The sequence below is a fragment of the Mirounga angustirostris genome, unplaced genomic scaffold (assembly GCF_029215605.1).
Source record: "Mirounga angustirostris isolate CCGP_5_RB_7025 unplaced genomic scaffold, mMirAng1.0.hap1 SCAF_5, whole genome shotgun sequence".
NCBI lineage: Eukaryota > Metazoa > Chordata > Mammalia > Carnivora > Phocidae > Mirounga > Mirounga angustirostris.
This window is the reverse complement of record NW_026991713.1, coordinates 99,559,299-99,579,795: the sequence shown is the minus strand read 5'-3', so window position 1 is coordinate 99,579,795 and position 20,497 is coordinate 99,559,299. Positions and strand designations below refer to the sequence as shown.

The window sequence follows — 20,497 nt, the reverse complement described above, 5'->3', positions numbered from 1 at the left end:
ACTCTGATCTGCAGGTAGCTATCCTCCTCTTTTTTCTAGAGAATGGGAGGTGGATTAAAACTGATTTAAGTCTAATTTCTTTTTTTTTTTTTTTAAAGATTTTATTTATTTATTTGACAGAGAGAGACACAGCGAGAGAGGGAACACAAGCAGGGGGAGTGGGAGAGGGAGAAGCAGGCTTCCCGCGGAGCAGGGAGCCCGATGTGGGGCTCGATCCCAGGACCCTGGGATCATGACCCGAGCCGAAGGCAGACGCTTAACCGACTGAGCCACCCAGGCGCCCCTTAAGTCTAATTTCTAAGATAGCCAAGACTGTTAGTGGTCTGTCAAAAGTTGTCCCCCCTTCCTTCTATTATAACGGAGTTGCAGGTGGGTACGCGGCCACCTCAGTAGCAACCACATTTCCCAGCTAGACCTGGCCAACTGGCAGTTCTTGACAATGGGATGTGTGTGGAAGGGCCACGTCCAGGCTTGCCGCTGGGAGTAGGAGCACAGATGTGCCTGAAACTGAGCTTCCACCATGCAAACAAGCACAGCCCTCCAAAGCAATGGTTCTCCAACTTTAGGGCACATTCGAATCCCCTGGAGGGCTTTTATAGCCACAAGGAGCTGGGCCCCAGCCTGAGATTCTGATTCGGTAGGTCTGGGGTGGTGCCTGAGAATTTGCATTTCCAACAAGTTTCCAGGGGTCCCCTGATGCTGCTGGTCAGGGGACCATGCCTGGAGACCACATCCTGCCCTTGGGGAGGGCAGAGACAACAGAGGGCAGGAACCTGGATCCCTGTGTGACTGTGGAGCAGGACAGCTGGACTGCCCTGGACTATTAAAAGAGAGAAACTTCTTTTCTCTCAGAGGCCCAGCTTTCTCTCTAACTGAATCCTGTCCGTAGGAGTCAGAGTCTTCGCTGTAGAATGTCCCACTCAAAGAGAAGAAGAAAGAAAGGCCCACTGTAGCTCCCTCTCCAAGAGCAACGCGGTGGTCCCCAAGCAGACTGGCACCCAGAGCCAGGATGCGAGCGATTGCAGGTGGAAGGCTCCCGAGCCTGACCTGGTGGACACGGAGGCTACGTCCCAAGTCCCACGTGGCCCTGCATCCTGTCTCCTTCTCAAATCATTGCCCGACCCTTCTTCTCTTCACCACCAGGGCCTGAAGCTTCACTTCCCTGTCCGGTCGTGGTGCAGCCCACCACAGTCCAGCTACCCCCTCCCCTCCACTCATCCCACAGTCACTTCTGATCGCCAAAGCCAGAGGCAGCTTTTCCCACCTCATCCTGCTTCACCTCTGCTGAATTGGACACTACTAAGCGCACCTTCCTTTTGAAGCTCTCTCTCCACGGCTGGTGTCACGGCCCCACCCATGCCCAATCCTTCCCGTGTCTCCAATTTGCTCTGATCTGAATGTCATGACGTCATGACGCTGAGTCACTGACTCTGTGCTCTCCTCAGTCTCATTGGCTGGGTCCTCTTCTTGGTGCGCTCCTTTAATTAAAGGCTGGCACTACTTCCGGGGGGCAAGGTGGGGACCATTCTTTGTGCTTTGCCTCCTGTCGATCCTTTTCAACATCACTCACACCCAGCTCTACCTACGTCTCCCAAGCTGACGACTCTCAGAAACCTGCTGGGCACTAGGCTTTCTCATGTGGCTGCCAGCCCAGCTGAAACTAAGTCAGTAGCTCCCCCACCAACCCGGCCATCTGGTATCCCTGACACTCCCATCCAGCCACCCACCCAGGGCGCCAATCTTCAGGATTATGACCCACTCCTCTTTTTCAGTGTCACCACTTCCTGCCCCAACCCTTACCACTGCACCCAGATGTCCCCCATCTGCCCTCCTTCATCAACCCCTAGTCAATCCACTCACTCTGCTCTTCTGCAACCGCCCGCTGTAGGCCTACCCCTCATTTATTGCTGTGGTCGTCTTGTTGGTGCTTCATGTATCTCCTTTCCCTTCTGAGATCAACTAATTAATTAATCTGTTAATTCACTGAGCACTCGAGGCCTGGCTATGTGATGTAATGGGCTGGAGATTAAAGAGAAGAGGATGAATAAAGCAGGCCCTGACCTCAGAGAGCTCCCATCATGGGAGACTGTCATCAGCATCATCCAACCCAGTGCATGAAGTTCAGAGAGAAAAGTGTGTCCAGGAGAGGAACTACTAGTGAGAGTTCAAGCACAAGTAGGAATTTGTCAAAGAAGGTGACAAATTAGCTATATGCCAGGCTCAAGATTCTGGACTTTATTATGAAAGCAATGGGTACTGGTGAACTTTCTGATTCAGGGAGTGATAGAATTAGAGTCACTACTTATGAAGTTAGATTAAATAAACCCAAATGGTTTAGCAGGTTATAAACCAGATCCTGGGGTTTGGGAAGAAGCATCCCTTTAAATGAATTTTTAAAATCCGCCGTGGAGTGTGGGCATCTGAAGGGAGAACCAGGCCTGTGTCCGGCTGATTTGCTGTAGCTCTGTAAGAGGCTGTAGTGGACACTGTGTTGTCCAGGGTGGTCAAGGGTGGGCCAGCCCAGCCCACTGTCAGTCCAAGCAGCTGGCCCTGGCTGACCACCTGCACTGCTGGACCAGGCTAGGGGAGCAGAGGAGCTGAGAGCGAGAAGCAAAACCCTAAACCCAATGAGGAAAACCACTACCTCTCTGAACAAAGAGCACAGGATTTTAATTTTGACACATTAGGTTTCAAAGACACCTTTTAAAAAGAAAAACGCATTGCCTAATATACTTACTGCTCCCTCTAAAAACCAGCTTAATTATAGTGAAGAATACAGTCTATAATTTTTCCCACACTCGGAGATGGATCTGTATTATAATTTCCCCGATCTTCGTGAATGAATGGATATAAGAGTTCCACCCAGAAAGAGCTGCTGTTTTCATCACCCATGTGGAGACACGTGCTTGAGCCCCTGTCCGGGTGGGGGGCTGCTGGGTCATCACCCCCGGAGGGAAGGCTGGAGTTTGGCATGAGGGGATTTGTTGGGGACTGTGTGTGTTCCTGTTCCCTCCTGGGGACAGGCACTAAGGGTGGTCCTCCCTTCCCGTGATTCCCAAACAAAGGGGAATTGCCAAAAGGATGCCAGGAACATCTGCTGACACTGAGGGATGATATTTATGGAGGCATTAGCAGATGGAGTTTGGCTGGGGGGCAGGGGTGGGCAAGCAAAGGCCCAGGAGTCAGGGGGTCTAATTCAGGATTTCCCTCACTACTCGTCAGCACTTTGGGCAAATCACTGTCTCTCTCTGTGCCTCATTTTATGAGCAAGTTGGTGTTCTAGCTACATTCTTTCAAAGAAATTTGTATGTAGAACCTAACATATAAAACAGATAATAGCGGGGCACCTGGGTGGCTCAGTCGTTGGGCATCTGCTTTCAGCTCGGGTCATGATCCCAAGGTCCTGGGTTCGAGGCACACATCGGGCTCCCTGCTCAGCAGGAAGCCTGCTTCTCCCTCTCCCACTCCCCCTGCTTGTGTTCCCTCTCTTGCTGTGTCTCTCTCTGTCAAATAAATAAATAAAGTCTTAAAAAAAAATAAAACAGATAATAGCTTCTCTGGCTGAAGGGGTGTGCTACTCCCCTGGAATCCCCCCATTCAAGCCCACCTGATCACTGTCTCCTCCTTCCCCACTTACCCGAAAGCTGGAACCACAAAGAAATCCAGCTTTAGCACTCTATGAGACCAAGATGTGGGCATTAGCTTTTTTATTCTTTAATTGCATATTGTCCCCCATACTTGTCCCCAGTGAAAAGAAGCAGAGGGATAACTGCTGGGGTCTACATCATAGAAATCTACATCCCTTATCACAGACTCATCTGAGATCATGAGAGACCCTTCATTTTATAGATAGTTCCATTTCTGCTGACCCCCACCTGGCCCCAGTTCCACCCACTGTTTTCCTTTTTTTTTTTTTTACTGAGGGAAAATACACATAAAATTTACCACTGTGACCATTCTAAAGTGTACAATTCAGTGGCCTTAAGGGCATTTACAATGTTGTACAACCATCACTACTATCTAGCTCAGAACTTTTCATCACCCCAAATGGAAACCTTGTAACTACTGAGCACTCACTCCTCACTCCCCTTCCGCCCAGCTCCTAGAGACCTCCACTGAGCTTCTCTATGGATTTGCCTACTCTGAATACTTCCTATCAGTGGAATCATACAATATATGATTTTTTGTGTCTGGCTTCTCTCACTTAGCATAATGTCTTCAAGGTTCATCCATGCTTGAGCATGGATTTGTACTTTATTCTTTGTTACAGCTGAATTATGTATAGACCACCTTTTACTTATCCATGCATCTGTTGATTGACATTTGAGTTGTTTCCACCTTTTGGCTATAGTGAATAGAGCTGCTATGAGCATTCGTGTACACGTTTTTGTTTGGGCACCTGTTTCCAATGCCTCTGGGTAATGCCTAGGAGTGGAATTGTTGGGTCACATGTTTAACTTACTGAGGAATTGCCAAATTGTCTTCCACAGCCCCACCTCATTTTTTTCAATATGGCGTCTGTCCTGGGCAAGTGGGCCCAAGGCCACCGGGGAATGGCAGCAGCCCTGTACAAGGACATGGGGTTTGCTATTTCTGTCCTCTCCAGGCTTTAGCTCACTGGTTGCTTGCACAGAGGATGGGAATAATAATAATTATAATAGTGATGACATAATTATTATAGTACTTCTCACAGTAACTAAGAGGTGGGCACTCTTAGGATCCCCATTTCACAGATGGAGAAACTTATTCAAAAACACACAACCTTGTCTGAAATACAGGTCCACCCTCCCATCCACCTCCTGTGCTGCTCTAGAGGAGCCTTCCTAACCCCCCCTCCCCCCACCTCCAGTCTGGAGATCCTCCTGCCCCAGCTCCTGGTGCTTGCCTCCCAGGAGCATGCCCTCGTCTGGCTCCTGCCAGGCCATTTCATGAGCTGGGCTGCCTTCCAGGATCTGCCACCGCATCAGGCTTCTTTGATTAGTTCCCAGCTCCTAGCTGATGATGAGACCACCTCCACCTAGCAGGCTTCTGTCACAACTGAGCCCTGCTCTCCGCCCTCAGCTAGGGCCTGGGGACACTGGGGCATGACAACTGATAGAGCTCCTTCTCCCTTCTCCACAAAGCAGCTTCCAGCATATGTGGGCTCACGCTGCCCATGTCAACTTTCCAGGCCCTCTACACAGGCAAGGAAACTGGGCCTGGGCTGGTCTTTGGAAGCTGCACCTAAGCCTTCGTATCCGAGGCCACGTGATCATGGTGAGGCAAAAAGGCTGCCAACTGCAGACAGGCCTGGGGCAGGAGGCCAGCCAGCGCTGCCCTCCCTGGTCGGTTCTGCTCTGCCACCTCAGGTGCAGAGCTGGGATGGAAGCAGCAGGTCCTCCCTGTCACTCCACCATCCACCCACAGGTGGTCCAGCCAACAGTCAGCTGTAAGTGCCTGACAGAAATTCGAGAAGGCCGGAGGGCTGGGTGGCCATGACTCTGAGAGCAGAGGGAGAGACTTCCAAACATCCACAGCCCCCAGTGAGCCAGACAGAGTGGGAGATGCTCTGGGCCCCGCGGGGCTCCCAAGCTTGGATTTAGGGCTTAGACGGGAGCTGGAGCCCCACGGGGCATCTGTTCTTAGGGCCCAGGGTATGCTTTCACTGTTGTGTGCATTTGAGGGTGAAGGGGTGTAAGACATGGCTCCCTGAAGCAGTCTAGAGGATGTGGGAGGCGCTCTGGGCCCCCAATCAACACCGACCACCCCCCTCAGACTCAACAAGGACTCCCACCAGGTTTGATGCAGGGGACCAGGTCCTCAGATGTACAGGCCCCCTCTGCTGCCCCCTCCTCCAGGGTGTGATCCCCAGCCGAGTGCAAATTGCCCAGTGCAGCTTCTTCCCCAAGTCCCCAGCTGCAGCCACTATTCACTTGACCTGATCGTTTCTGAGAGCCGGCTGGGAAATGACACTGCTTGAGCCCACAGCGGACACCTGTGAGCTTCAGGGAGGTGGTCCTTGTGTGACAGCTGATGCATGATCCTGAGTGTGGCTGGGAGGGGGGCTTTTCTTCCCTCCACCGTCCCTGGTGCTAGGAGGAGAGAGCTGGGGAGTGAATAGGAATGTGAGCCTGGTTCCCTGATGAACAGTTTGGGCTGTTACATATATGAAGGGAAAATTACTGTCACTCTTACTGGCTATGTGAACTTGGGCAGGTCGGTCCTATGTACGTAAGCCAGTGTCCTCCTCTGTCCTACGGGGATAAGAAGGCCCTTAAGGACCCCAGAAAGAGTGACCTTGAAGGCCAGTCAAGCACTGGTTGACTGTGCCGCCTGCTCCTTCCCAACCCCGCCAGTGGTAGCAGCCTCCATTGGAGGCGGGGGGGGGGGGTGGAGAAGAGGGTAGTCAGAAGGCTCTGTGCTCTGGCAGAGATGCTCTGGGGTGGAAGGAGGGGTGCCCGCGAAGAAGCTTTCATTATGCTGCACACTAATTGGTGCTTAAGTACATTCACAACCTGCTCACTGGGAATCAGAAAGGCACAGACAATCCTTTCCAGGCAGCAGGAAATTAAAAAAAAATGCCTCAATGACATAAAAACTTGTCTCCTTTCCCAGAGAGTAGGATTTGTACAATGTCTCCTTTGCTTTCAAAATAATGCCTGTCTTGTCTTTGGAGAAGGACACCATGGCTTAGCAAGTAAACCTAAAAGACCATTCCTTCCAAGGGGTTCTAAGTTGGAGGCCCCTGAAATTATATGAAAAAATGTTACTATTTATGTGCTGGGGTTCCATAGGTGTTAGCAGGTCCCCAAAGAGGTTTATGAATTCCCCCAACCAAAAAGTTAAGATTCCTATTTGGGGTAGCTGTAGACAAGATCGGGATTATCAAATCCCAGGAGAAAGGTCTTATGTTAGGCACAGGATCAGGGCCCCTGTGGAGCCCAGGGATGCCAGAGGAGGCAGAGATGGGGCTAGAAGCCGGTATCCCAGGTATCCAGACCCTGGTTCAGCTTGCTTTCTTCCATACCACATGGACCAACAGAACCGTGTGCTTATGTATAGGAGGGTGAGGGAGAGAACATTTACGCATCCAAATTTAAATTCCAATTTTCACTTTGGGACTTGGATGTAAATCTTTTAGGTCTTAAGTCCAGAAAGTGATGTAATTTATTGAAGAGAGTGTGAAAGCTGCTAAGCTCCCTGATAAATAAACCACGTTGTTGCCTCATCTCAGCCCTGTGAAAACATATTTTCTAGGGACATAGAAACCCCCTTGGAAAGTATTAGAATCTTCTCCCTGCAGGAGAGCAAACACACAGATTCTTGTCTTTTTAAAGATATTTGACCTTTCTGGGCAAGGAAATAATGCACTCACATGGCAACTAACCAACAACCCCCACACTGTTACCCTAATTCTTTCCAAAAAAGAAGGAAGAACTTTTAGTTCCACGAGTTACAGAGGCAGGATGTTATAGAAACGGACTTGGTATCTGAACAGTCTAGATATTGCATACATTGGCTCTCTAACCACGTACTAATTACTTCATCACCGTCAGCATCTCTACGTTGTTCCTGAAGTTTGGAGAGTCGCCTGCATGTCCCAGGACTAGAAGATGGAGAAGGAGCTGGTCTGCTCCCATATGTTGGCCAGAGACACCCAGAAGGTAGAGGTCATTTCTGCTTTCTCCCTGAGTAAGTTTGAGAAGAGCTGGCCCTCAAGTGCACATTCTGGTTCGCAGCCCAGTGCTTGGGCTTTGGGAAGACTGCAGCCTCCCAGTGCTGCCAACAGCCATGATCTCTGAGCTCCCACTGCCTCTGGTTGTTACTGAGCCTATTAATTCAAGGACATCAGGAAATAACAAGCCTCCAGTGCTTTGGAAGTGTGAAGAACTCTAAAAGGATGCCTCATTATTATTGATGGTGATGATAATATGTGGTATGTAATATTTATGTGCAACTTTGGCTGCTAATTTCCAAAATGAGGAGGGAAGAATTTAAAGACCCAGCCAGCTCTGTGGGTAGCAACTACATTCTCAACAACTTAAATGCAATCTTTAGCTTCTGGTCCTTGAATTCTTTCTAAGATGGCACGTCAGCAATCCAACCTTTGGATGGTGTGGGCTCACCTCCTGTCAAGGGTGCACGAGACACTGGGCAAGAATAAGGAGAGCAGGGAATAATTGCTTTCTATGTCCACAAGCTCACCCAGTTTAGATTTATTGAAATGCCACATCATGCCTGATCATGGGCAAACTTCCCCACCTCCCCACCCTCCCCAATTTTGAGGCCAGACCTCCCTGGGTTTGAATCTCAGCTCTGCCATGTGTTAGCTGTGGGATCTGGGGAAGGTCTTTAACTTAGGTGTGTCTCAACATTCACGACTGTGAGGTGGGCTTAAACCCCTGAATTTACCAAAAGGGTACCTTCTGTAAATTAAAAGACAAACCTATGCAGTAATGAGAAATAGAGCCCAAGGCTAAAATTATTGTTAAGGATAACTTTCACAAGGGAGGGATTCATTATTGCTGTTGGTGGTATTATTCTTATCCCAAGTTCTGGTTCCTGCAGCTCCCTTCACCTTCTAGGGCCTCAGTTGTAAGTAGAACAGTTCCAGTTATTTCCAGCCTTAGATTGCAAAGCAAGACTTGGAGGCCTTGCTGTGCCCCCTGGCCAGCCTACCCCTGTCCTTCTGCGCTCTCTACCCCATGCATGTGGGACAGGATGTTTGCCTGGCTGGGCAGGTTCAGGTTGATTCTGCCGTACTCCACTTTGAGAACAACTGCCCTCGGGGCAGTGCTTTTCAACCTTAGCTACACCAGAACCACCTGAGGACTTTGTAAAAATCCTGATTCCCAGGCTGCAGCCTGGGGGAATGAAAGTGGGGTCTCAGAGGGTGGCGCCTGAGAGACCGTGGTTCATGGTTTGGAGGCTAGGCCTTCCTCTAGCACAGGCTAGCCCCTGTGCCCACGTTTAGTGCTTTTGGGTCCTTGAGCTGTCTGTAACCACAGGTGGGTGGTCTGGGGCTCTGCAAACTGTTTCTGTTAGAAGACCAGTTAACAAATCTCCCAGGCTCTGAGGGCCCCATGGTCTCTGCCATGTAGTCCTCTTTGTTCTTCTGTTTGTTTCAACCTTTTAAATACATAATCTTAGCTTGCAGGTCATACAAAACAGTTTGCAGACCCCTGGAGAATAGCATGTCATTCAACTGTCAAGTTTATTAATAATGAAAATAGCTATTTACAATTAGCATTACTTAGACAATAAATTAAAACCCAGGTAGAAGGTAGGCCAACTTAAAGGGAGTAAAGGTACAAATGTGGTCTCTCTGCTCTAACTACTTCTTCTAACAGGTCTTTCTATATTTAAAAAAAAAGAAAGAAAAGAGGTGGAAAGAACTCCTTTTTCAGTTCATGGTACCAGTACTTGCTTCCTAGAGCTCGCTGGGAACTTGAGGTTTCCAGCCCACTGAAAAGCCCTCAGCCGGCAGCAAGCTATCAGAAGGTGTTAATTGCTTTCTGAGTATTTCATTCTGGCTCTAGTCCTAACTTCCTGTCTCCCTGCCTCACCTCTCTCCCCACAGAGAGAGGGACTTATTTCTTTTGGAAGGCTTGGCTTCCCTAAGCCTCTCTGTGTGCAAAAAGCACCCCAAAATGTGGAGTCACCTAAAGGGCACCTTCTCCCTCGCTAACTAAGCCACACCCTTCCCCATCCCAAACCATCTGCTTGGTTTCGGTATAAAAATGGTCATGCCTAGAACAAGCTAGCCAATGTCTTTGAACAGACGTAAGAACTCCTAGAAGCTTTTTGCTTTCTGGTGCATTCCAACCATCAGACAAAATGGGCCATGCCCCCCTCTACTCCTGTCCTTTGTTCCTTTCTTTTGAGCTTCTTAAACACACTAAAACCTGTGAGTAAATGATCCAAGCTGACTTTTTAAAAATGTAAATGATTGAAAGCAGAAGGATGGAGACCTGGATAAGGAGATGGAAGCCTTTGCTATTTTCCAAAAATCTAAATGACTAACTGGAATCTGAGGGCACCTGAATGGCCCGCGCGTTTAAAGGACGTATTCTATCCCAAGTGGACCAGAACCATCTAAACATGGGACCAAAGCGGAAGGTCAAGGGTTGAAGCCCAGCTGGCTTCCCGAGCAGGCTCTCTGCACAGACTCACACTGCCCCATGCTGAGAAGGGCCTTGCACTTGGTTTAATGTGCTGCTATTGGCATCTTGGAATTTTTAATAATTTTGTCTTTGAGCCTGTGTTTTGTAAGTGAAGCCCCGTGGGACGGTGGGCATGACTGTGAGCAGACAGAAATGCACAGTGTGTGTGTCCACTGTTCCTTGCTGATCTCATTTGATCCTTGATGCCCCATGAGCACAGAATTCCTGGGGGTCCTCCAGGCGTGATGCTCAAGGAGCCTCAAATCGAGTACAAGGTAAGGTGTTCGGTTTCTCATGGAGCAAGGGGGTGCTGATGGCCCAGGGAGGTCAGGCTCTCTGCTGGAACCAGAGCTGGATTCAAGTGCAGAAAGCAAACAATGCATTATAAGAAACACCAGCAACCAAGGACCCCTATGGGTACCCTGTCCTTCCCTATTTGTGGCACTTCCTGCATTAGTCATCTCCTCAAGCTGAAAATGATGAACAGAAGGGAAGTGAAGCCCGTGTCCATGTTGGGCATGGTTGCCTTTCTTTTCAGCCCTTTCTTTCCCTTAGGCTGAAAATGGGGTGTGACAGTGTGTTGACCGAAGGTGCATGCATCAAGAAGGGAAATAAAGGGTGCCTGGGTGGCTCAGTTGGTTAAGCGACTGCCTTCGGCTCGGGTCATGATCCTGGAGTCCCAGGATCGAGTCCCGCATCGGGCTCCCTGCTCAGCAGGGAGTCTGCTTTTCCCTCTGACCCTCCCCCCTTTCATGTGCTCTCTCTCTCTCATTCTCTCTGTCTCAAATAAATAAAATATAAATAAAATCTTTAAAAAAAAAAAAAAAAGAAGGGAAATAAAAACATCGAGGTCATTTTGTGCATCATTTCCAGTGTTGAGAAGAACAAAACATGAGCTAGGACATATGACTGTGTGATTTGGGTGATTCTACATATGAGTTAAATGCTCATATACTTGCTTTTATTTTATTTTATTTATTTAAGTAATCCCTACGCATAATGTGGGGCTCAATCCTAGGACCCTGAGATCAAGAATCGCACACTCTTCCAACTGAGCCAGCCAAGGTGCCCCTACTTGCATTTAAAACTGGCATTGCATGGTATCAAGATGAATTAGTAAATTCATGCTAATGATTAAAACTAAATTAAAATTTTAATTTCTCTTAGAATGCCATTGAGGAGCAAATAAAACCCACCGTGACAAGTTAAGAAAGAGACCACGAAAGACAGGAAAAGGCTTTTACATTTTAGTACTTTTAATGACACTTTTTCCTGCCTTTTGAGCCAGGGGTCCACAATTTCATGTTGCACCAGGTCCGACAAATTATGTAGCCAGCCCTCATTGAGGTACTTCTCCCTGAGGCACAATCTCATTGATGGCTGATAAGCTCCCTCCTGAAATATCTATTCTGTGGACACTGACCGAACTCCCACTGTTTGCCCAGCTTGGTGCTAGTTGCCAGGGATAAAAAGTCAATAAACGTAAATTTCTATCCTCACGCAGTGGTGAGGAATATAACCCTGAAGCCATAGTACAGGACATTGTTTTCCAAGGGTCAGAACTGTAGTACTTGTCTGCAGAAGGAGGGTCTGAGAGAGAAATGTCTTTACAACTTTTCACGAGCACTTAGAGAAACGTGGGCCTTTGCCTGTCAAAAAAAGCTTCAGAGGCTAGTTACCATACCTACATGATCGAACAGGATAATGGAAAACTTTTTATAATTTTGCAATCTGTTCCAAACCTCAGACAAACTGGACAACACCAGCCCAATCCTGTTTTTTGTTCTTTTCTCTTCTGAGCCTTTCAACACACTAGAATCTGTTGATTAAATGGTCTAAACTGATCTTTTTTTTAAGATTTTATTTATTGATTTGACAGAGAGAGACATAGCAAGAGAGGGAACACAAGCAGGAGGAGTGGGAGAGGGAGAAGCAGGCTTCCACTGAGCAGGGAGCCTGATGCAGGGCTCAATCCCAGGACCCTGGGATCATGACCTGAGCCGAAGGCAGACACTTAACTGACTGAGCCACCCAGATGTCCCTAAACTGATCTTTTAAAAATGTAAATGATAGAAAGGGGAGAAGTAGACACTGGGTAGTGAAATCACTACCACTTTTATGGTCTTTGATTAATTGTTTCCAATGGAGAAACAAATTTTCATTTACACTGAAGTGTGGCTGACAAAAATCTTTCAAAACACGAGATCCCTGTTCAAATAATAATAATAAGAAGAATCTGGAAGTCAGGACACAGGTGAGAACCACTGCGGGGTTCTCCCCTGCTGTCTGCCATCAAAGAGGGTCAGGGAACTCTACTTTAGTTCAAAACTTAACTACTTCAAAACGGATCAGGGACCATCAGAGCAATTTCCTTTAACATTTCCTGAACCTCTGTAACAGCCTCAATTCTTGAATTCTTGGCATTTTGCAGTAAAACCCCTTAAGCCTTTAAGAAGGGCTGATGCGTACACAGGGCAGTGAGGTGGGAGGGAGCTGCTTAAGTCCAGCCGCATCCTGCCCCCAGTTGTGTGGGGAGCAGAACGGCCCAGGGGGAAAGACAGCCAGAGGAGAAAAGGGGTGGTTGGCTGGCCCCGGGCGTACCCCCCCAATGACCGGCACGCAAGATCAGGGCTGGGACGCGTGGTGCAGCAGTCACCACCTGGCAGGCCCCACTTGCTACCGCAAACCCTCGTCCAGAGTGCTCACCTTGGTCAGCCCACACCTGGGCGCTCTGTGCCCCTCTCCGGATTTGGGCTCTCTGGACTTAACTCTGCCATCCATTGGTACCCAGGCCAGCCGGGAAGTAGAAGTCCTTTCTTTGGTTGGCAGAAGAGGAACTGAAACTCAGTGAGGTCACGTAACACACGGAGGGCCACCCAGAAGGAAGGGGCAGGGCCCCGATTCCAGGCTGGAGTGCCTGACCTGGAGCTGGGCTCTCTGCCCTTCCCCCACAAGTCCCACCGCACCAGTTTTCCTTTCGTTTCCTGAGCTCCAGCTACGGCTCAGGTGAGTGACACCCCAGCAGTGTACCCTCAGCTGTTTTCTCCTCTCTTCCTGGGAGTGACTTTAATCTCCTCAGAACTAGATGCTTGAGGTCAGGGGCCAGATCTTTAGGTATTCTGAGGCCTGGAGGCTCAGAGGAGGCTCTGGGTGAATATGTGCATATTGATCGGCCCTCCCCTTCAACTCCGCAGTGCATCTCCTTCTAAGCACAAATCTCATGAACCCCGGAGCCCACGGGGGTCAGCCAGGGCAGGGACTGCTACAAGAAGCAAGGTCAATGGTCGGCAGGAATTACCAGGGGTGTCTGTGTTCCCTCTCTCCTTTCCACTTCTTTCCATAGTCTCCCCCCTCAGCCACCCCCCCAAAACAACTCAATGAAACAACTGAACCTCCTTCTCCATTAAGGGGTGTGCTATTAATATATAATATTACCATTACATGTCATATACTCTTAGTACATACTATATATATATACACACACACTATTAGATATTATATATTACTATTATGTACTATATAATAATTGTATATAGTAATATAAATAATAATAAATAAAAGTAATATACAGTATATAATAATATATAATACTGTAAATAATATATAATAGTAATAGTATATATAGTATATAATACTAACAGTATATACTATAATATGTAATTATATAATATGTATTTATATATTAATAGCATATAATATTCAGCATGTTGTTATATATTACATATTATATACTATACATTACTGTATCTTACATAATTACATATATAATATTATGTTTTATATAACTATATTAGAGTATACATGTCTTATACTAACTCCTATGGGGTTTAACAAAGGTGGTGGTCAGCATGGATTCTGTGCCAAAAACCTGGGCACACAGTGCTGATATGGGAGCCACAATGCCTCCTGCAAACGGATTTATGGGAAGAGACGACCTCGGGGCTGACAAGGCTGCTGTAAATGCGGGTCAGGGGATGCCATCACGTCGCTGTCTTCTAGGCTCAGGAATGGCTCAGAGAGAGGGCTCCTTCCCACTGCCAACTACTCAAGAATAAAGCATGCTGAGGTGACATCTACTGGGCAGGAGGCACATCTGGACAGTCCGCCTGGAAACATACCCGCGGGAGGATGATGACAGACATGGTCACCCTGAACAGGCAGCTCTCAATCAGAGTGTGGCTTATCCGCTTTGCAGATAGTCAGTGTCCCCTCCTGCTCATCTCACACATAGTTCAGAGTTCCCACGGACCTCTGGTTGCTGGACTGTGTGCAAAATCATCTTCATATTAACCTTGTCCAAAAATTCAGGAAATTAAACCGGTTGCAAAAAAAACCCTATGATGACTTCCCTGGCCAAGCAGAAGTGATCTGTAGGATGTGTCTGAATCATTGCCATTGGTCCTCCTTGAGGGCTGAGCCTGCACTATTTCCAGCTGCAGGACTATTATTTCAACTTGGACTTGAAAAGGCCCCTCGGCATCTTCTGATACAATGGTTTTCCAGTTTTATCTTAGTGGGAGGGCCCTTTCTTCAAAGGAAATCCTAGCTGGATGCCAGCCCATAACTCAGATTAACCCCCAGCTGTTGGAGTGAGGGACCCATGGCCCTGCTTATGGGGCTTGCTCCTCCCTCAAAAGCTCCTAGGAGCACAATTTGAAAAGCATGCCACCATTCCCTGCTTATTAAGTTATTCGCTCGATCACCGACACAACGTTTTCTGAGTACCTACTATGTTCCAGGGGCTGGTGAGCCAGCAGGTAGGAGGACCGGGGGAGGGCCCTGCTTTCCAGAATCTTCCAGTATGGCTGGAGATAGCAGAGCTAAGTTCAGACGATGGTAAGTGCTATGAAAGAATCAGATCAGGGCAATGTGCTTGTGGCCCAGGAGGAAGCTACTTTAGATGGGGGATTGAAGAAAGGCCTCTCTGAGGCAGTAAAACCTGAGCGGAGGGCAGAACAACCGGTTGGACAGATGCCCTGATTTTGACCAGTGAGGAAGCTGACCCAAAGAGGTGAAGTGATGTTCCCCAGGACACACAAGTTGAGAGCCGAGCCAGGACTTGACCCTGGGTTTCCAGGCCCCCTGGCCAGGGCTCTTACCTTTCGCAGTGTTGGCTACACAGCTGCTACACGCAAATAAGGCTCTGTAACGGGGGATATCTAAGTGCCCACAAAACCCCACACCTGCCCTGGCATTCAGGGCCGCCTGTCATGACTCTTAGTGCCCTCTCAGCCCTCCTCAGCCGGTTTGAGTCTGGCTCTGTACCCCAGAAGACAGCACCATGCAGTTGCCATCCCATACCCATGACGTTGCTTGGGAAAACTCCCTCCTCTCTTATGTCCCTGGCTTCAAACTGTGGAAAGGGCTCTTTACTGCTTCTGTTGGTGGCATGAAGATAAAAGCAAGATGGCGGCTCACCCAGAAGAAGGCTCCCTGCAAAGTCAAGCTGCTCTAGGGTTACACAACTTAAAGGCCAGCCAAGCCAGTTTTCCTCCTGGGCTGTAGAAGGCTTTCATACAAAACCTCCAGCACCGCAAGGTCTGTACGGATCAAACACACCAAGAGTCCAAAGCTGGGCTCTAGGCACACGCTCCTGCTGAATATCATGGGAAGCAGTATGCAAATGGCTCCCTTTACTAACCCCAGCCAAATAGCTCCGGGCCCTCAAAGTGTTCCCCAAGCCTCAGACTCCACCCCATGTGCCCAGCATTTGCCCTTCGCCCTCCGAGCCTAAGGCTGTCCCAGCACTTTCCCAGGCATTAGCCAATTTGAGCCTCCAGTACCTCCTGAGGTAGGCAGGACAGCAGTTCTTTTTTTTTTTTTTAAGATTTTATTTATTTATTTGACAGAGAGAGACACAGTGAGAGAAGGAACACAAGCAGGGGGAGTGGGAGAGGGAGAAGCAGGCCCTCCGCTGAGCAGGGAGCCCGATGTGGGGCTCGATCCCAGGACCCTGGGATCATGACCTGAGCCGAAGGCAGACGCTTAACGGCTGAGCCACCCAGGCGTCCCAGGACAGCAGTTCTAAATCGCATTTTGCACACAAGCAACTGAGCCACTGAGAGACCTGTGCAGGGAACATCACTAGTAACATAGTAACAACCACTGAATTATGATTCAAACCCAGGGCTCCAGATTCCAAAGGTAGCTATCATCAAGCTGCTCACAGATTAAACACAGAGTATCCACCCTGGTTTAATACCACACTCATTCCCTCTCTCCCTTCCACCTACATCTTATGCCCTGGAGTGTACTAAGGAGGGTTTCCAGAAGCTGCCTCTTCTCTTCTTGCTATCCCTGCCTCATACTGTGTGCCCACATGCTGGAGAGATCTGTAGCAATTTAGACCCAAGGTGAGATGCTCTCCTGTCCAACCTGACTGACCCCTCCTTCCTTTCATATTTTCATATTTTCAGCCAGTTCACGCTTCTCAATACTGAACATACCACTGGGAAAATACACCCTAGAACCATCCACATCTTCCTTCTTCCCATACCAAACCGGCCAACTGCACCTGCAGGACTGGACAGGCAAACACAGGTGACGGGGCCTGCATAGCCATGTCCCCACAAATACACAGATGTGTCCCCATGGGACACAGAAGCCACACCAGCTGCCAGCATTTAGCAAACTCTGCTAACTCTATACAATTCTAGCTAGGATTACTCTGGACCGGTCACCCCGGGCTTATGCCTAAGAGCCAGCTACCAGAATCCAGGTGGACAAAGAAAATGACATTTTGACGAGAAACCGACAGGCACCGAGCACGCTGGGCGGCACAAGACACCCAGAAGCCCAGAGCCCTCTCCCAAGGCTATAAGCGCAGAAAGGCGGACTCGTGACTCAAGAGTATAATTAGGGACACAAACGCTGCGACCCCCGCAGAGCCCAGTGCGCGCCCGCGTCCACCCAGAGGAACCCGAGGCCTCCCGCCCCCATCCGCATCCAGAGTCGGCTGGCCCCCGACCGCCCAGGCCCGGTCCGGCTCAGCACGGCGGGCCGCGCGGCACGGGGAGGGAGGTGGGGGTGCGACCCGCCCCCCGCCTCCCCCCGCCGCCTCCCCCCGCCGCCTCCCCCCGCCTCCCCCGCCCCGGCCCTCCCGAGCCCCGCGAGCGGCTCCGCCGCCCCCCGCACTTACCCGGCCTCGCGGGCCGCCGAGCTCCGCACGCAGCGACGGGGGCGGGAGCTTCGGGAGGCGCGGCGGCGCTCCGGGCACTCCCAGCGGGAGAGCGTCAGGGTGCGGGCAGCCAGGCTCCAGCCCAGCACCCCGGGCACTTCCTGCCGGCCCGCCCCGCCCCGCTTCCCGAGCGCCCACCCTCCCGGCTCGCCCCCTCTGAGTCCCAGGCTCCGTTCCTCCCAGCCGGGCTGGCCTCGCCCAGAAGTCCAGAGCTGGGCCGCGTCTTTGTTTGGGAGCTGGCCTCTTTTCAATTCGGAGCTCATAGAGCCAATTAAGTCGGAGTTAGGGGCAGCTGTGTGGTTGCCCGGGGATCCCTGCGAGGAGGGGAGGGGAGGCTCACAAACCCGCGGCTCCCCCGCTCCCCCTTTCCCAGACCCGGGGGGGGGGTGGGGGAGGTTTCTCTCTCAGGTCTTGCTTTCTTCCCCTGGGTTGGTGCGTGGCTCAGGTCCGGGGAGACATTGGCCTGCGGGGGCTCCCAGGGACTCTAGGGACAAGCCCCTCTGATCCCAAAGAGCCGCTCCTCTCTCTCTGCCTGCCCCCTATATATAAGGAAGCCTCCCATCAGTGCCCTGTCCCAGCGAGAGCCCTCTGGACCATGGGCTTGGCTTTCTGTTTCCTGGGCCCAGGAAGCCTCAAGACCTCCTCCCAGACTGGAGAAAAGAGGAAGAGTAGACACAGCACAGGCCGTGCCCTGGTTGAGAACAGGTGCGAAGCTGCGGAGAACTGGCTCTGTTCTACCTGTGCAGCAAATTATTTCTCAAAGTAACAAAGGCCTGCGCTTATCCACCCACGTTCTTCTGAAACTTGACTGCAGCAAGCAAGGTTACCAATTTACTAGGGCGCTAGGTCAGGGAAGCCCTTGGAAGCAGGGATTGCTGACAGAAGCATAGCACCGAGCAAAAATCAGCAGAGCGGACCAGGTGGAGGTCGCAGGAGGTGATTCCAGTGGTCCCTGTGAGGGGCAGGCCTGAAATGGGGGTGAATGTGGAAGATGCAGCGGACGGGGGGCTCCACAGAGCTTGCTGTGTGTGTCATAGATGGAGGGGTAGCTAGGGGGTCTGAAGAAGGACCATGCCGGTGCTTTGAGTGTGGAAGTCTGGAGGAAGACCTGGAGTGCTGTGAAGCAGAGGGAAGATAAGATGGAGGGAGTCTGGACAATGTAGAGAGGGCTGGGCTGAGGACAGAGCCCAGGTGGAAGCTCGAAAAGGAGCCAGTGAAAGAAATTGACACCATCCAGGAGGGCCAGCACTCATGCAGAATGCTCAGATCCAGGAGAAGCCTGGGCTACAGGGACACCGAAGAGGAGGGCACCCAGGAGGAGGGCACCCAAGAAAACAGGTTAGACTTGGAGCTGAAGAGATCTTTGGGAGACTTTTGAGAGAATCATTTCAGGATAAGGAGTATAAGCCACATTGCCCTTCCTTGGGGGCATCAGGTCTGATCAGTTGATGCAGGGATACAAAGGCACATCCTCTTACTTTCAGACAGGAGGACCCTGAAGGACTATTCTAGCTCCAGAGCTTCCCAAGGGATTAGCAGAGGCCTCTGTGGAAACTGCACCTCGGTTCAAGTTCACTCTCTGTCCAGTCCCACTTCCTCACTTTCTTACAGGCGTTGTTCCCAAGGCTATTTCCCGAGACCTCCATCTCCATGTAGAGTCTGTTTCCCAGAAATCTGACCTGAGATGGGGGCATCAAGAGAGAAGGGGAGTGTGAAGTCGAGGGGGTGAGGACAGAGGGCATGAACAGGGAGCACCAGCGTTAGGGAGGAGAGGCAGAGCAATATGGCAGGAGAGAGGCTTGAGCAAGCCTGTGACGGCCTCTCCCTCTGACCTTCTTGCAAGACCTCTAATGAAGCAGACCTCTTGTTAAGACCTTGACTTCTAATGAAGTAGTTTCAAGAGATGGAGGTTGCCAGAAAAAGTCAGAGAAGGTGGTGTTAAAGGATGAGACAGAAATGGGGAGGGAGAGAAGAACTCTTCACAGTAGAAATGGGTTTTCCCAAAGCCAGGCAGAGGAGAGAAGGGGGAGCAGGCCGGAGGAGAGAGAATGCTGTCGGTGGGTAAGGATGAGGGGAAGTGCGTGTTCACAATGTGAGTAACATTAAACCAGTAATTCAGAAAGAGAGGGTTGGAAAGTGTTCTGGAGGGACCTTGTAGCAATATGAGAGGGCAAGTGATGAATGAGCCCCTGGACCAGGATATCCCCTCTCCAGCATTATCCCCAGGAACATTAAACATCTAGAGCAGAGAACCAATAGAAATACGATATGTAATTTACAGTTTCCTAGTAGCCACATTAAAAAATGTAAAAAGAAGAACCAGGTGAAATTAATTTTAATGATACAATTTTATTGCACACAATATATCTAAAGTATGTATGTTCATTTCAATATGCATCAATATCAAAATTATTAATGAGCTACTGTACGTTTTCTTCCTGCTAAGTCTTCCAACTCTGCTGTGTATTTTATACTCAGAGCACATCTGAGTTTAGACACTACATTTTCATCAGAAATACTTGATCTGTATTTAGATTTCATAATGGTTATGGTTGAAGAAGTAGAGTTACAAACCTCAGTTGCTTCATACATACTTATGCTTCCCAATAACCAAACCAAATGGTCAGTTTTAAAATTGAATTAAAATTAATTGAAATACAAAAAAACGTAGTCTTTCTGTTGCACTTCGCACATCCCAAGTGCTCAATAGCTGCACGTGGCCAGTGGCTGCCACACCAGACTGCACAGGTCTAGCATATGAATTCCTAGACTTGTGGACTTTGTCTTGTTTTGTCCTCACCTTCTGTGAAGGACGGGCCCTGCCCTCACCATGGCTCCACTAACAAGATCCTACTCTGTTGCATTTTATTCCACAGAACTCACTTGAAGATGATGAGGGAGCAGGTGGAGAATCTAAGATCTGTGGGGAGGGAAGGGGGTCTGGCTTGGGCCAGGCGAGGAGTGAAGAGAATGGGACATGAGTCGGAAGTCTTCGGTACAGTTACTCTGTGTTCACACGAAGAATATTGTCATTTTTTTTCCAAGGATTGAACTGAGAATGTAAGAGACAGCTCTTGTTGTCATGGTCTCCCCAGTTAGTGGTTTCCCCTGAGCTCCAAGCACTGGCATAGTCACAAACGCTTGGGTGTGGCTGCTAGGTCTGGACCTCATTTTTCGC

The 20,497-nt window shown here is 49.6% G+C and overlaps 1 protein-coding gene across 3 annotated transcripts in view; it reads right to left on the bottom strand.

Annotated features, from left to right (window-relative positions):
- The window catches only part of TSPAN11 (tetraspanin 11), a 67,550-nt gene extending 50,112 nt beyond the window's left edge, over positions 1-17,438 (bottom strand). The window contains exon 1 of one of the 3 annotated variants that reach the window (XM_054507224.2): positions 17,281-17,438. The gene's annotated coding sequence lies outside the window, so the exon portion shown is untranslated. Of the gene's footprint in view, positions 1-12,848; positions 12,971-17,280 lie in introns of those variants that run through there. The other 2 variants (XM_045874040.3, XM_054507225.2) reach the window with 2 other exon arrangements.
- Positions 17,439-20,497: the final 3,059 nt, after the last annotated feature.